At 53.6% G+C, this 13,127-nt stretch overlaps 1 long non-coding RNA gene across 1 annotated transcript; it reads right to left on the bottom strand.

Moving 5' to 3' along the window:
* Window positions 1–339: 339 nt before the first annotated feature.
* On the bottom strand, window positions 340–2,319 carry LOC309659620. Its single transcript, XR_014262896.1, has 2 exons — window positions 2,207–2,319; window positions 340–1,680 (listed from the first exon to the last, which is right to left on the bottom strand). It is a non-coding gene; the product is annotated as an uncharacterized lncRNA (long non-coding RNA).
* Window positions 2,320–13,127: the final 10,808 nt, after the last annotated feature.

The raw sequence follows: 13,127 nt of genomic DNA, 5'->3' as shown, positions 1-13,127 counted from the left end.
TGGGATAAACCCTACACAGAAGAAGAAATAACTAGTGAAATGGAAGTTAGTAGTGAAGAAATGACCAAGAGAATAATAGAGATGTCAAAAGATGGAAAACATGAAAGAAAAGTTAGAGGATGAGGAAGGCAGGTAGAGAAGATTTAGCACATGCCTTTCAGAAACTCCAGGCATAGAGAACAGAGGAAACTGCAGTTAGGCATTGTGATTCTCTGGCAAATTCTGAGGTAATGGCTCAGAACTTTTCAGAATTGAAGACGTGAGACAGATGGGCAGGGCACATCAGGTGCCAAACAGGATAAATAAACACAGACAAACAAAAATCTTTTTTTTTTAATAAATTTATTTATTTTATTTATTTATTTTTGGCTGTGTTGGATCTTGGTTGCTGCGCACAGGCTTTCTTTAGTTGTGGCAAGTGGGGCTACTCTTTGTTGTGGTATGCAGGCCTCTCATTGCAGTGGCTTCTCTTGTTGCGGAGCAAGGGCTCTAGGCACACGGGCTTCAGTAGTTGTGGCACGCGGACTTCCGTAATTGTGGCACATGGGCTCAGTAGTTGTGGCTCGGGGGCTCTAGAGCGCAGGCTCAGTAGTTGTGGCACACGAGGTTAGTTGCTCCACGGCATGTGGGATCTTCCCGGACCACGGCTCGAACCCGTGTCCCCTGCATTGGCAGGCGGATTCTTAAACACTGCATCACCAGGGAAGCCCCAGACAAACAAAAATCTTAAAAGGTACTACAGAGAAAGATTTCCTCAAAAGGGGACACCAGGAAGCTGTCAAGAGCCACGTATGCCAAAAGACTGAGAAGTGAGAACGCCAAAGTGCTGAAGAAAAATAACTGTCAATCTGGAATTTTATACCCAGCCAAACTATTCTTCACAACAAGGATGAACCAAAGTCATTTCAGAAAAAAAGCAGAGACAAGTCACATTTGTTTTTCACAGACGCTCCGTGAAAGAACTACTTCAGGATGAACCTCAGAACCACAGAATGGGTCAGGAGTTGGAGGTACCACTATCATGCAAGGAGGGGTGATATAGAGTACCGAAACAGGAGATTTGGTTGAAAGTGGGGAGGTCTCCCTCCAGGCCCCATGCCAGGCATTTCCCCACAAGAATCTAGAGTTTCATTATCTGAAGGTTTAAAGCAGTAACTTGCTGGATCCAGGGATACTGGGTGCAGAAGAGGTCAGGAGAGAGGCACATGGCTAAGAACAGTGAGATGAGGTGAAAGCTTATATAGTGTATGTGATGGTTAATTTTATGTGTCAACTCGACTGGGAAGAGGGTTCCCAGACAGCTGGAGAAGCATTATTTCTGGGGGTGGCTGTGTGGGTGTTTCCAAGGATATTAGCACTTAAATCAGTAGACTGAATAAAGCAGATGGCCCTCACCAGGGCAGGTGGGCCTCATCCAAACCACCAAGACCCAGACGGAACAAAAAGGTGGAAGAAGGGTGAATTTGCTCTCTCTGCCTGAGCTGGGATGACCATCTTCTGCTCTCAGATATTGAGCTAATTCTCTGGTTTTTGGACTCAGACCAGGACTTACATTGTCAGGTCCCTGATTCTCAGGCCTTCAGAATCAGACTGAATTACACCAATGGCTTTCCTGGTTCTCCAGCTTGCAGAGGGCAGATCATGGGATTTCTCAGTTTTTAGAACTTTGTGAGCCAATTCCTATAATAAATTAAATATATGCATATATATATCCTATTTCTCTGGGGAATCCTGATTAAATACAGTGAATCTTAGCTCTTTCACGCCCCCTCACGACCAGCCTGAAGATTAGAGCCATCAATACTGGTGATCTTTTGAGGCTGGCTGATTAAGGGAAGGAGTCCGGGCCCCATCTCTGGATCAGGTCCTGTGGTGGGGTTTAGAGTACTATGACTGGCCAGACTCTGACCAGATGTCCCTTCTTGTGGGTACTCTGACAGCCAGGGTATTCTGACCGGAAGCATGGCCTGGAATGAGCAGGAGGAGGAGGGAAAGGCAGGCACTGACCAGAACAAAGGGGGAAGCAGATGGAAACAACATTGACCCACTAAGAACATTCTGGAAAGGTCAGATCTCAAAGATTCAAGATATGTAAAAATAATAAAATATATATTAAAAAGGGTCTTCCTAGGGAAAAGTCCAGCTTGCTGTCTAATAACTATACATATTTGGGATTGAAGGAATTAAAATTACAGTATCTTCTCACCTTATTCACTCAAGGTAGATGAGATTACATCACAGGAAGCTGGCTCCGCACATGGTCTGAGGACCAGCAGGTTTGGCATTGATTTTTTCCCCCCTAAATCTAATCATACGCTTCTGCATCTTCCTGTACATCAAACTATCATACAGGAAATTTTTTAAAGACCTATTAGAACAATATTTCCTGTAAATACAACATGAAATGGTTAAAGTTTGTATCAGGTAAGATGTTCTTGACTTCAGACGACATTGCTCCTTTTGTGGTTTGTTTTTATGCTTCCTTGGGGCAGATCTAAGTACACTTTCCTCTGGGCTGATTTACCCCCGCATAACCGTCGGTGTCCTCTATCCGTTGCCCCAAGCGTTCCCTGAACTGTCTCTCTAACTGGCTCGATGGAGTTCACACATCTCCCCGCCTGGCCTGAGTTCTGGGAATTATTCCACTGCCAGCTCACGTCATAGAACTTCCCTGACGCGTGTGTAGACTCAGATTCAGTCAAAGCTCAACGGGACCTGATGCAGGCATTGACCTTCTTCTCTCGGACCTTCCTCCTCCCAGCTGGCAGAAGGATCGCTGCCCCCGGAAAGACAACAGTGTGGACTGGACAGACGTGCTTCGTCTGTTCCCTTTCTCGAAGGGGTCGCGGTCCTGAACCACCTGCTGTCCTGATGTCCAAATCCAGTTGTTGCAAATACTTTGTCCAGCTTTCAAGCTCTTTTGGCAAAAAGAAAAGAGCCAGCACGAGTTTCCTACCAGTTATGCCTTTGTGGCTGGCTGCAGAAATTCTGAAAACCGTTTTTGGTGTTTTAAACCACCTCCCTTCCTTAGGAACTCTTAGAAATGGAACTTGAGAAGGTTCAAGGAGATGATTAAAATGCCTGCACCAGACACGTACTAACCACCTGCCAACGCCAGACCCTGGGAAGGCTGACTGGTCGGAACAAGAGTCCCTGAGGCCGGAAGAGGAACCACACAAGGGTGTGGTCATCCAGGACTAAAGGCCAAGGCACGTCCAGAGCAGAACAAAAGAGGGATTCGGGCCAAGTTCCTTCTGATTCCAGCAATCTGTGATCTTGGTGTTTTATATGAGTTATTTACTCCCACTTTCAAAAATACAAAAGCAACATGCAGAATTCGCAAACACATGACTCTAGTCAAAGTGGGATGCATTGGGATTTCCAACTGATAAAACTCCTGGATGAGCCACATTTCTGAGTAGAGTGATCTAGGTCTGTTGTCACCAAACGTCCACTCCAGTGCTTTCTATTTCTAGGATGAAAGAGCTTTCTTCTGAGTTAGTAGATCCTCATAAAACCAACTTTCCAGCAAGATGGATGAGCTGTAAAGATGACCATGTTAGGCATGTGCCTACAGCCACGGCCCTTTCTACTGAGCAGCTCCCGGCCCCCGAGCCCTGCCACGTGGGTTACCATGTTGGCACACTTGGCCCTGGTCCTTCTCCTCCAGTCGCCTGGTCTAGAGTGGACCCCTGAGCAGCACAGCTTGTCTACACGCTTGCCAGTGGGCTGTGGGGTGGCCTGCAAGGAAAAATATCCTTCACTTGTATACGAACTAATACATATCAAACAAACAAGACATTTAGTAGTGAGAGCTGAAACTCAAAAGATACTAAAGAGATGAGCCTTGAGTTAAGTCTGGGACCCTTCAGGGGCAGAGAAAGGACAGGCTAGTACTTGCTGAAGTTACAAGTAAGTGAAGCTATAAGACAGGAAAATGAGAACACGGGGACAGCGCAAACACACAGAGATGGCGTCAGTCTCACGGATGGCGGAGCCTCCCTGAGAGGTCCCTTGAGCTGCCCCAGGGCTCTGCCTCGTGGAAGGACATCACACTGTCACAGCTCCTACCTTGGATTCCCGGAAGCTCTGCCACCTTTATTCCTCTGTTATCTTTAAAATAAGCCCCCATCGCTTGAGCTATTTTGCATCCAAGGACACTGAACACATAACAAAATGATCACCATCGTTTGCAGGGATGCTAAAACCGAATACAGGTAGTCTAGCAAGATGTGATTTAATTGTTGCCCAGTTTGGCAAAGCAGAGAGCCAGGAAGGCGTTGGCAGAGGTCTCAACCCAGTGGCCAAAGAGCTGATTCACAGACATGTTCTGTTTGATTTGTGCAGCACTTTTTAACATAAGCTAATAAATCCTGATCTCTTGTTTCTTTCAAAAAATCGGAAGATGCCATGAGACTGGGCTTGCATCTCCCGTAACCACAGTCACACTGGCGCCGAGAGGCAACACCCCCTTTACATGGTGCCGGGTCTCCACCGTGCACCCTGCATCCCCACCACTCACACAGGACCCCCGTGCATTTGGAGGCCCCTCGGGGCTGGATCGTTGCTGCTAGAGGGACAGAAGTTTACACAAACCTGAGAAATTGAGCAAAACACAGGGAGCCTAGGAGATACTGCCCCTCAGTGAGCCAAGCCCAAGGTCCCAAGATCGGACTCGAAAGCAGCCAGATGAGGTTGGAGTGAGGCCCTGGGAGTCGTCCTGCTACAGGGCAAGTGCTGTGGGCTGAAATTCACATGTTGAAGCCCTACCTCCCAGGGTGACCATGTGAGAAGGCAGGGTCTGTGAGGAGCTGATAAAGGGTGGACGGGGCCCTGACGGGGCAGGGCCGGGCCCGCACGAGGAGGCAGAGACCAACGCTGTCTCTCAGCCACGTGAGGACACAGCGAGTGGAGTGGGGCCCCGCCAGACACCGGAGTGGTGGGCGCTTTGATCTCGGACGTCCAGCCTGCAGAGCTGTGAGCAGTCGATGTCCGCTGTTCAAGCTGCCCAGTCACGGTATCTCGTTAAGGAGGCCCAGGCGACTGAGACAAAGGGGGAGGGGGCGGGAGGGAGGGACCCGGCTGGTGGGGGCTCCTCTCCGGACCCTGCAGCCCTCCTCACAGCACTCGCCGCCACCGCCGCTGCTCCCTGGAGGAGCCCCAGGGCTGAGAGGTGGCCCTGGCAGAGGAAGGGGCAGGGGGCATCGGGTCCACAGCCTGGGCTCCCAGACACACCGGCTGCGTGGACAGACTCCGGGGCTCCCCCAGGCCCAGTGCCCCGCCCCCATGGCCATGACAGGTGGAGACAGACCCCGGAAGACCAGCCGAGGCAGGAGTCTCTCCATCCACAAAGGATGAGAGGCCGCCCTGCCCTCTGTTTTTACTCATTTGCACAAAATTGACTTGGGTGGCAGTTGTATACGTTCTTCTTACATTAGCATAGAACTAATTGCTGTTGGGAGGAAATTTACGGCTAACGACTCAAAGGTGTAAAAGAAAACATTGAAGGCACTGCTGTCATTTCTCAAATGCTGCCCGCTCCGCACCCGCGGGACAGGGCCCAGGAAGCAGGGGCTCTCGGACGGTCCCCACAACGGAGCTGAGTCACCTCCCCCGGCAGCGGAGCCCTCCCCCTCCCCCTCCCCCCGCCCTGGACCAGCACGTGGGCACCTTCCTCCTGGGGGCTCAGAAGGCCTCCCCTCCCGCCAGCACGCGGGTGTCCCCTGTGCCCACCGCCACCTCCTCTCCCACCTGCCAATCCTGCTCCTCTCTGCCACCCCTCCCCTTATACCTCAGGACTCTCAGCGGACTTGACATCCGTGCTCCTGCCGTAGCCGCCTCCTCACTCCTCACTGACCTTTGTCTATTAAGCAGAATGACGTCAGAAAATCCATGTTTTAAAGAAAAATTCTCTCGTTTACCAACAGGTCTGTGACGGGACGCCTCTGAACGCTGAACTCCCGCATCTCATTCCAAATATGGTTTGATTGACAGGAGCGGGTGTGGACCGCCGCCCTCCCCCACCCCTTGGCATCTCTGAATCAGAGCCTCATGGGTCTGGGCAGTAACGGGGCGAGGAGGGGGGCTGTTGCCATCGTGGTTTACAGGAACTACCTGTACTTTCGAATTTGCTGTTCCCAGACTCCTCGGGAGGTGACAGTGGCAATACAGTCCCCAATCCACAGGTAACCCACAGGTAATCCACAGGTAACCCACAGGTAATCCACAGGTAACCCACAGGTAACCCACAGGTAATCCACAGGTAACCCACAGGTAGGTAATCCACAGGCGCGACCCCGTCTGAGACCCTGCCGGCCCTCCTCTGGTGGGTGGGCACGGCAGGTCACGGTGGGCACACCCCTTTGTTGGGGAGGAGCGCCAGCATTTGAGCAGTGACACCTGGGCAGGTCCTTGCTGCGCTGAGGGACGGAAGGACAGATTACAGGTGGCCTGTGCAGGCTGAGCTGGTCTGGGAAGGGGGGAAGGACATCTGTATGTGGCAATGACCCTGGCCCCTCCCTCTTCCATTTAGGGTAAGAACTCAGCCCAAGGAAGACACCAGGAGGAGGAACCCTGACCAGTGGTGACCCAGGGCCAATCTGGGCTTGGATCCCCCAGGGAAGGGGTCACTGGAGCCAGCCACTCAGCCGGCAGCCACACTTGGGGAGCTCATGAGAAGAGCTGCAACCTGAGAGCCCAAGGGGGTGCCACAGGGACCCCGACCAGCAGGAACCGCCCTGCCAAGTGTCCCCTGGGGGACACAGCCGCCCCTGTTGAGAACAGCCCATATAGAGAAGGCTTAGACGTCAAAGAAAAAGGCCAAGACACGGAGGACAAGGGCAGAGGCTTCAAAAAGAACCAACGGAAAAGGATACAACCTGTGAAAAGAGACTTGGCCTCACAGTATTAGGGGATGCAGACCCACGCAGCGCTCACATCCCTTGTGACCGCGAACAGCACTGAATCGGAGCTGCCGTCACCTGGTGCAGTAGAGCGAGCGAGTCCTGGGGCACAGCAACGCCGCTCCCGGGACCCAGGACTCGGAGAGTCAGGCTCACGCAGCATCTTCCGTCAGAGCCACAAACCAGAAACCACCCGCTGTCCATCCGCAGCAGGATGGGGAAATGGATTGGGTGTCTATGGTCACAGGCATGAACGCCAGCGAGCGACACCCACATAACAGCGACAGATGAGGACGGCGCGGGGGCAGGACCATCAGGCCAGGCACACAGTCCCACTGGCCTAAGGTTCCCAAACTGGCAAACCCGCACAGTACATCAGGGACGCAGCCGGGCACACAGACTCTGAAGGGCAGCGAAGCCACGACCATCAAAAGGCCTTTTAGCTGAGGGACCACATCGGGCTGTGGGGCAGGGTTTTCACATCCTGTTCACTGTGTATCCCAGACATGCAGAACGATGCCTGGCACATGGCGAGGGCCCAGAGATGTGCCGAATACATGGATGGATGGATGGATGGATGGATGGACGGATGGATGGATGGACGGATGGACGGATGGAGGGATGAGATATGACCACAGAGGGCACCCAGGCAGCTTCAAAGCTTCTGCTGAATGCCCTGTTTCTTCATCTGGGAAGAGGCCACACAGTCTTTAAAAGGCGCATATGTGTTGTACACACTCCTCTGTACACACTCTCTATTTCACAATAAAAATATAAAATTGTTTTAAATCACAAAAACATTTGGAAGGAAACAGTGTTGGGGGAGAACTTGTATTTATCGATGTCAAATAACTAAATCTACTAACACTACTGACACTATCGAAGTAGAACAGCTAAAGCACTGCAGTTTTAGTGCAGAAATAGACAAAAGTATCAGAAGAAAATGAGGACGGAAAGTTTAGGGGAAAAATATGGAATCATTATTTTTCTTTTCTGAGTTCCAGAAGAGCTCAAGAAACTGAGCTGGATTTCGCTACATTTTTGGCAGAAGTGGAGAAACGTCATGGGCTTGCCAAGGGAGGCCGGCACGTGCCCTCTTTGAGGTATGCGGTCCTCCCAGCCCCGGATGGGCGAGGAGGAAGCTCTGGCACGCTGAAAGGCTCCAACTGCCAAGCTGCCCACCGGGATGGAAGCGAGTTTGCTCATTAGTGCCATTAGCAGAGAGGTTGGGACGGGCCCCTCTGGCTAATGTTTCTGCAGGGGGGAGGGGAAGAGGAGGGGGAGGGACGTGTGGCTAGAGCACATGTGAGCCAGAGTGCAGCCCTGAAATGAAAGGGTGATGAAACTATGCCATTTCCACTCCACTCTATTCTGTTTCTTTTTTTTTTTTTTTTTGGCTGTGTTGCTGTGCGCGGGCTTTCTCTAGTTGCGGCGAGCGGGGGCTACTCTTCGTTGCGGTGCATGGGCTTCTCATTATGGTGGCTTCTCTTGTTGCAGAGCAGGGGCTCTAGGCGCATGGGCTCAGTAGTTGTGGCTCGCGGGCTCTAGAGCGCAAGCTCAGTAGTTGTGGCACACGGGCTTAGTTGCTCCGCAGCATGTGGGATCTTCCCGGACCAGGGCTCAAACCCATGTCCCCTGCATTGGCAGGCAGATTCTTAACCACTACACCACCAGGGAAGCCCTGTTTCTTTTTTAAGGAATGCTAGTGGCGACCCGCCAAATGAATTTCATAGTTAATAACATGTGACCACAGCTTGAAAAATATGGTTTCCCTAAGGGTTTTCAACCTGGGGTCCATGGACGGGCTTCCCTGAGCCCATGAGCCCCCTGGAGCGAGTGCATATATGTAGGCAATTATGTATGTGTGTGTGCTGTGTGCATGTTGTGTGTGTGAGCATGTGCTCATGTGTAAGCACATGTTTGTGTGTGCATGTGTGCAGGTGTGTGTATGTGTCTGTGTGTGTGAGTGTGCATATGTGCACTTTTCCTGGAAACGAGTCAGTGCTTTCTGATCACATTTTCGGAGGCACCCCTGACCTTCTGCACCCGCCCCAGTCCATACGTTACAGACGAGGAAACCAAGGTTCAGGGAGGCCCACAGTGAGTCCAAGTCCCACCTCCCTCCTCCTGCCCGGGCTGAGCCCAGTCCCTTCTGTGGCGCTCAGGGAATCCGAGGTCACCCCGTGTTACAGGAAGGGGGAGGCAGGCCAGTTGTGTCCACCTCTGGAAACCCGTGCTTTACCTGCACCGCCCTGGGGATCGGCCGTGCACGGACCACACTGCCAAGCGGCGCCCAGCCCAGGACCCCGGGCAGCAGCAAGAGCAAAGGCCCAGCTGGACCGCAGGGCCACCACCTGCAGCCACCACCTCGAAGAGCCGAGAAGCCGGCCCTGAGCCCAATGCCGCATAACGTAACCCTCACCCAGGGGCACGCCGCACACCGCACCCGGCCCGGCGGGGGTCCGGGCTGGGCGGGAAAAGCAGCTGCGGCTGACGATGCAAAGACTAAACCAGTACATAAAACGGGAGGGCTCATTTGGGCAAGAAGGAACACTCGAGATGGGGCGCGGAGGCCCCAGTAGGAGAACCACACGGGGCAGGTTCGCCAGGCACGTGAATATTCAAACAGGTCTCCCCAGAAGCCGCGCTGGTTACCTGAGCCCCAGGACCACATGCAGGCGGGGCTGATTCGTGACCAAGGGCCACAGAGGACGGGGTCCTAGTCCCGAAGGAACTCCGGGCTCCTAGCTGCAGAGTCGGAAGCTCCAGGTTGAACCCCAGCTCTGCCCTGGCCCAGTCGTCTTGGGCTCTGGGAACACATTCTCGAAGTGTGGGTGGTGACAGTGACACCCGCCGTGGCCTATTCAAGGTCTGGCCAGTCCAGCACCTGGGGCCAGTGTGTGTCAGGCCCCTGCCCCTTCCCTGTGCCTCGTCCACACCGAGCGTCCCTGAGCCCTGCCGCGGCACCTTCACGGTTCAGCAGAGGGCTCTGACGTCAAGCCAGTGACCGGCCACGTGGCCGATCCAATTTCATTATTTCACCACAGTGACTGGACTTCACAGTGGGCAATCCTCCATAAACCCACGGTCAGGCCCAAGGTCACAAGCACCTAACTGCACCTGCCATGGAGTGACGAAATCGCTACTTCACTTCCACACCACGTGCCAGGTGGGAAGCATTTGGCTTCGAGGAACAGAAAATCAGCCCCACTGGCTCACGCAGGATGGGGATCCGGGGGGCAGAAAGGAGGCGCTGCTCCTCTGAGGCACCCCAGCTCTACCCTCTTCCATGTGTAGCCTTTGTCCTCACGCCGGTGGTCAGGCGTCTGCCGCAAGCCCGGTCCATGTGATGATGCAGGAGACGGAGGGAGCAAGGTGGCCTCTGGACACGCTCTTCCGAGGGCGAGGGCACCCCGCGCACCTCGTCCCGCAGCTCAGGGGTCTGCTGATGACGGGGTCCTCCCCGAGACATGGACCCCTCCCTCAGCTGCCCCAGGGATGGGGGAGGCAGGGAGGCATCTAGAACATGCACCAGGGCCTCAGAGAAGGAAGGCGAGGGGACCCAGAGGGAACCTCAGCACAGGCTCTCGACCTGAGTGCGCTGCTCCTGCGTCCAGGAGGGCTTCACCTCCCTCTGCGCCAGGTGGCCAGCCCGCCACACCAGTGAGGGCACGGCTCTCCCTCCCGCCGCCCAGGATCAGTATAATTGATAATCATTTTATTTCCGCACATGGAAGATTTCACTCCGTGTCAGGGGTTCTGGTGAAAAGCCCAAGGTGTTTGCCATGTTCCTCTAACCTGGTGGACGTGACCCCAAACCGGTCTTCCCAGCACCAGTTGGACACTGCTTTCTCCACTGTCCGGCCGCCACTTCCTCCTGGGCTTTCTGGAGTCCTGTTGGTCCACGCTCACTTCGGGGCCGGCCAGGGATTTGAGGGGAGATTGTGCCAGGTGTAGGGGCATCTGCTCCGTGTGGCTTTTCTGAGATTTCTCCCTAGATAACCAGATATTCTGGCAGCCCCAAATTCGAGCCTCGGACCTCTCAGCCCGACAGGACTGCCGCCTTTGGCTTCAGCTGCATCCACTCTGGGGCCTGGAAGGGGCCTTCTTTAACAGCTCATACTCCTCTAGGGCTTTTCTCTTGCTTTATGCCCCTTTCCAATGCCTTCAACTACTTACTGCTTCTATTTTGTCCAGAGTTCATAATCAGCAGGAAGATAGGGGGAACAAGACCTTCTCTGGGAGCTGGGAGTCCGCGGTCAAGTTTGTTTAACCTGAAGCAGTGCCACGTGGCACTCGTCAGAGCTGAAGTGGATTCGGCGACCTAGGGGCAGTGCTGGCGCCGCCAGGCCTCAAGACAGGGGGGCGGCTTCCCCCACGTCTTTTCTTCCAGCTCCTTGTTTCCTTCTCAATGCCCGGTGCTTGGAAAGGACCAGCAGGTCTCCCAGGAAGCGATGAATGAGGAAAGAGACACGTTATGTAAAGGAGACACAGACCTGCTGAAACACAGCCCCTACCTCCACTGGGGAAAGCTTCACATCTTCCAAGAGTAAGACGTGGCTCCTGGCTACACGTGCACAACCGCCAGGGACGAGAGCAAGGAGACAGTCACCCCCAAATGCAAACGTGAGTCTGTTCTGCACAGAAGATGCTCCTACAGCTTCAAAGTGGGGGTTCTCATCTCTCCTCATCCAGGATTTGAGGTGCTTTGGGTCCACTCTACCCCAGGGTCCCAGGATCCCATTTTTCTACTTCAGCTCTACGGGTGGCACACTGGGTCTCTCCAACCATGGCAGTCACCTTGGAGGACAACTTGAAACTCCAAGCTCCTAAACACAGGATGCACATCGCAGCAATTCTGCGTCGTGTGATGTTATTGTTGCTGTTGTCGTTGTTTTAACCTCAACTTACCTGCTGCAGGACCACCCGCATAGGACGTGATGGGGATTGTTCCGTGTGTACTTGATAATTAGCTACATTAATCTTTATGTGATTTTTTTTCCACCTCCAAATTCCATCCCAGGGGAAAAAATGCTGAATTCAGTCCAAGCATCCACGAGCAAGATCGTTAACGTGGCCAACCCCACAGCCTTGCTTGCGGCAGGGGCACCCAGGTGCAGGCCAGCCACGGGGCCGTCGCCACCCGATGCCTCCGTCTACACAAACGCAGCTGCTCTGGCAGCCCCACCAGCCACAGGTGTGCACCCTCGGGGACTCTGGGAAAGGCTGCTTGTTGGCTTGTCCAGAAACACGGGTGAGCCGCAGAGCTTCGCTGAGTTCTGAGATCAAGAGGACAAACAGTGATGCCATCATTGGGATCCTGCCCACGGGCCAGCCAGCCCTCCCGCCTGTGTCTCCTGCGATGGGCAGATGCCCAGGATGCCTTCCTGCCACTCTCAACCATTCAGAGAGAGCAGCGGACGCCTCACCTGGGGACCCACCCTGGATGAACAAGGGCGAGCTCAGCCCCCCAGCACTGCGTGTGCAGTGACCTTGAGGGCAGGAGGGAGAAGGGGCGTCAAATCACAGGAAGGCGCAAAACACAGTCCTTCCCTCGGATGGGGAGTTACGAAAATGCACTAAAAACAAAAGGGCCCCATTAGTGATGGGGTGGGAGTGCTAGGGGCATCCAGAGGAAGGATGGGGTCAGAGAGAGCTGGAGTAATGTGGGATGGCTCCTCACCCCCCTCAAATGACAATGCCATGTCCATTGTCCCCACTGGGCACCCCAGACATGCCTTTGGCCTTGACCTGATGCGTAGTTATGGTACCCAGGTGAGCAATTGGATGCCATCCACACATGGCCCCGTTCCACGCGAGGGCCTGGTATCACGTTACCACTGGTCCTCTTTGCTGACGTGACCCCCACCCCGTGTGTTCACCCTCGGACAGCTAACACCTCACACCATCTCCGTGCAATTGCGGTATTTGAGACATCATGGCATCACACACAAACGGAGTCCGACAGTTACTTCCTACACACAGATGACCTCAGATTCAGGGCCCTGACTGCTCCATCTTCAGCAAGTGTAACCAAAATAACCCACCCACTAAAACATATTGGGATTCTATATCCTGTGATCAAAGGCTGACCAAGGAAAATCTCCAGACTCTTAGTATGAAAAAGCTTTCCCAGTTTTACCCATACAGTGGGGGAAGAAACCAGCAGGGGAATATCTTTTCTTGGCCTTTTTAGGCAACCTTGGAAAACTAGAAGATGTAGCT

Source organism: Balaenoptera physalus (genome assembly GCF_965194825.1).
Source record: "Balaenoptera physalus genome assembly, chromosome: 4".
NCBI classification, from domain to species: domain Eukaryota; kingdom Metazoa; phylum Chordata; class Mammalia; order Artiodactyla; family Balaenopteridae; genus Balaenoptera; species Balaenoptera physalus.
This window is presented reverse-complemented; position numbering and strand designations above follow the sequence as displayed.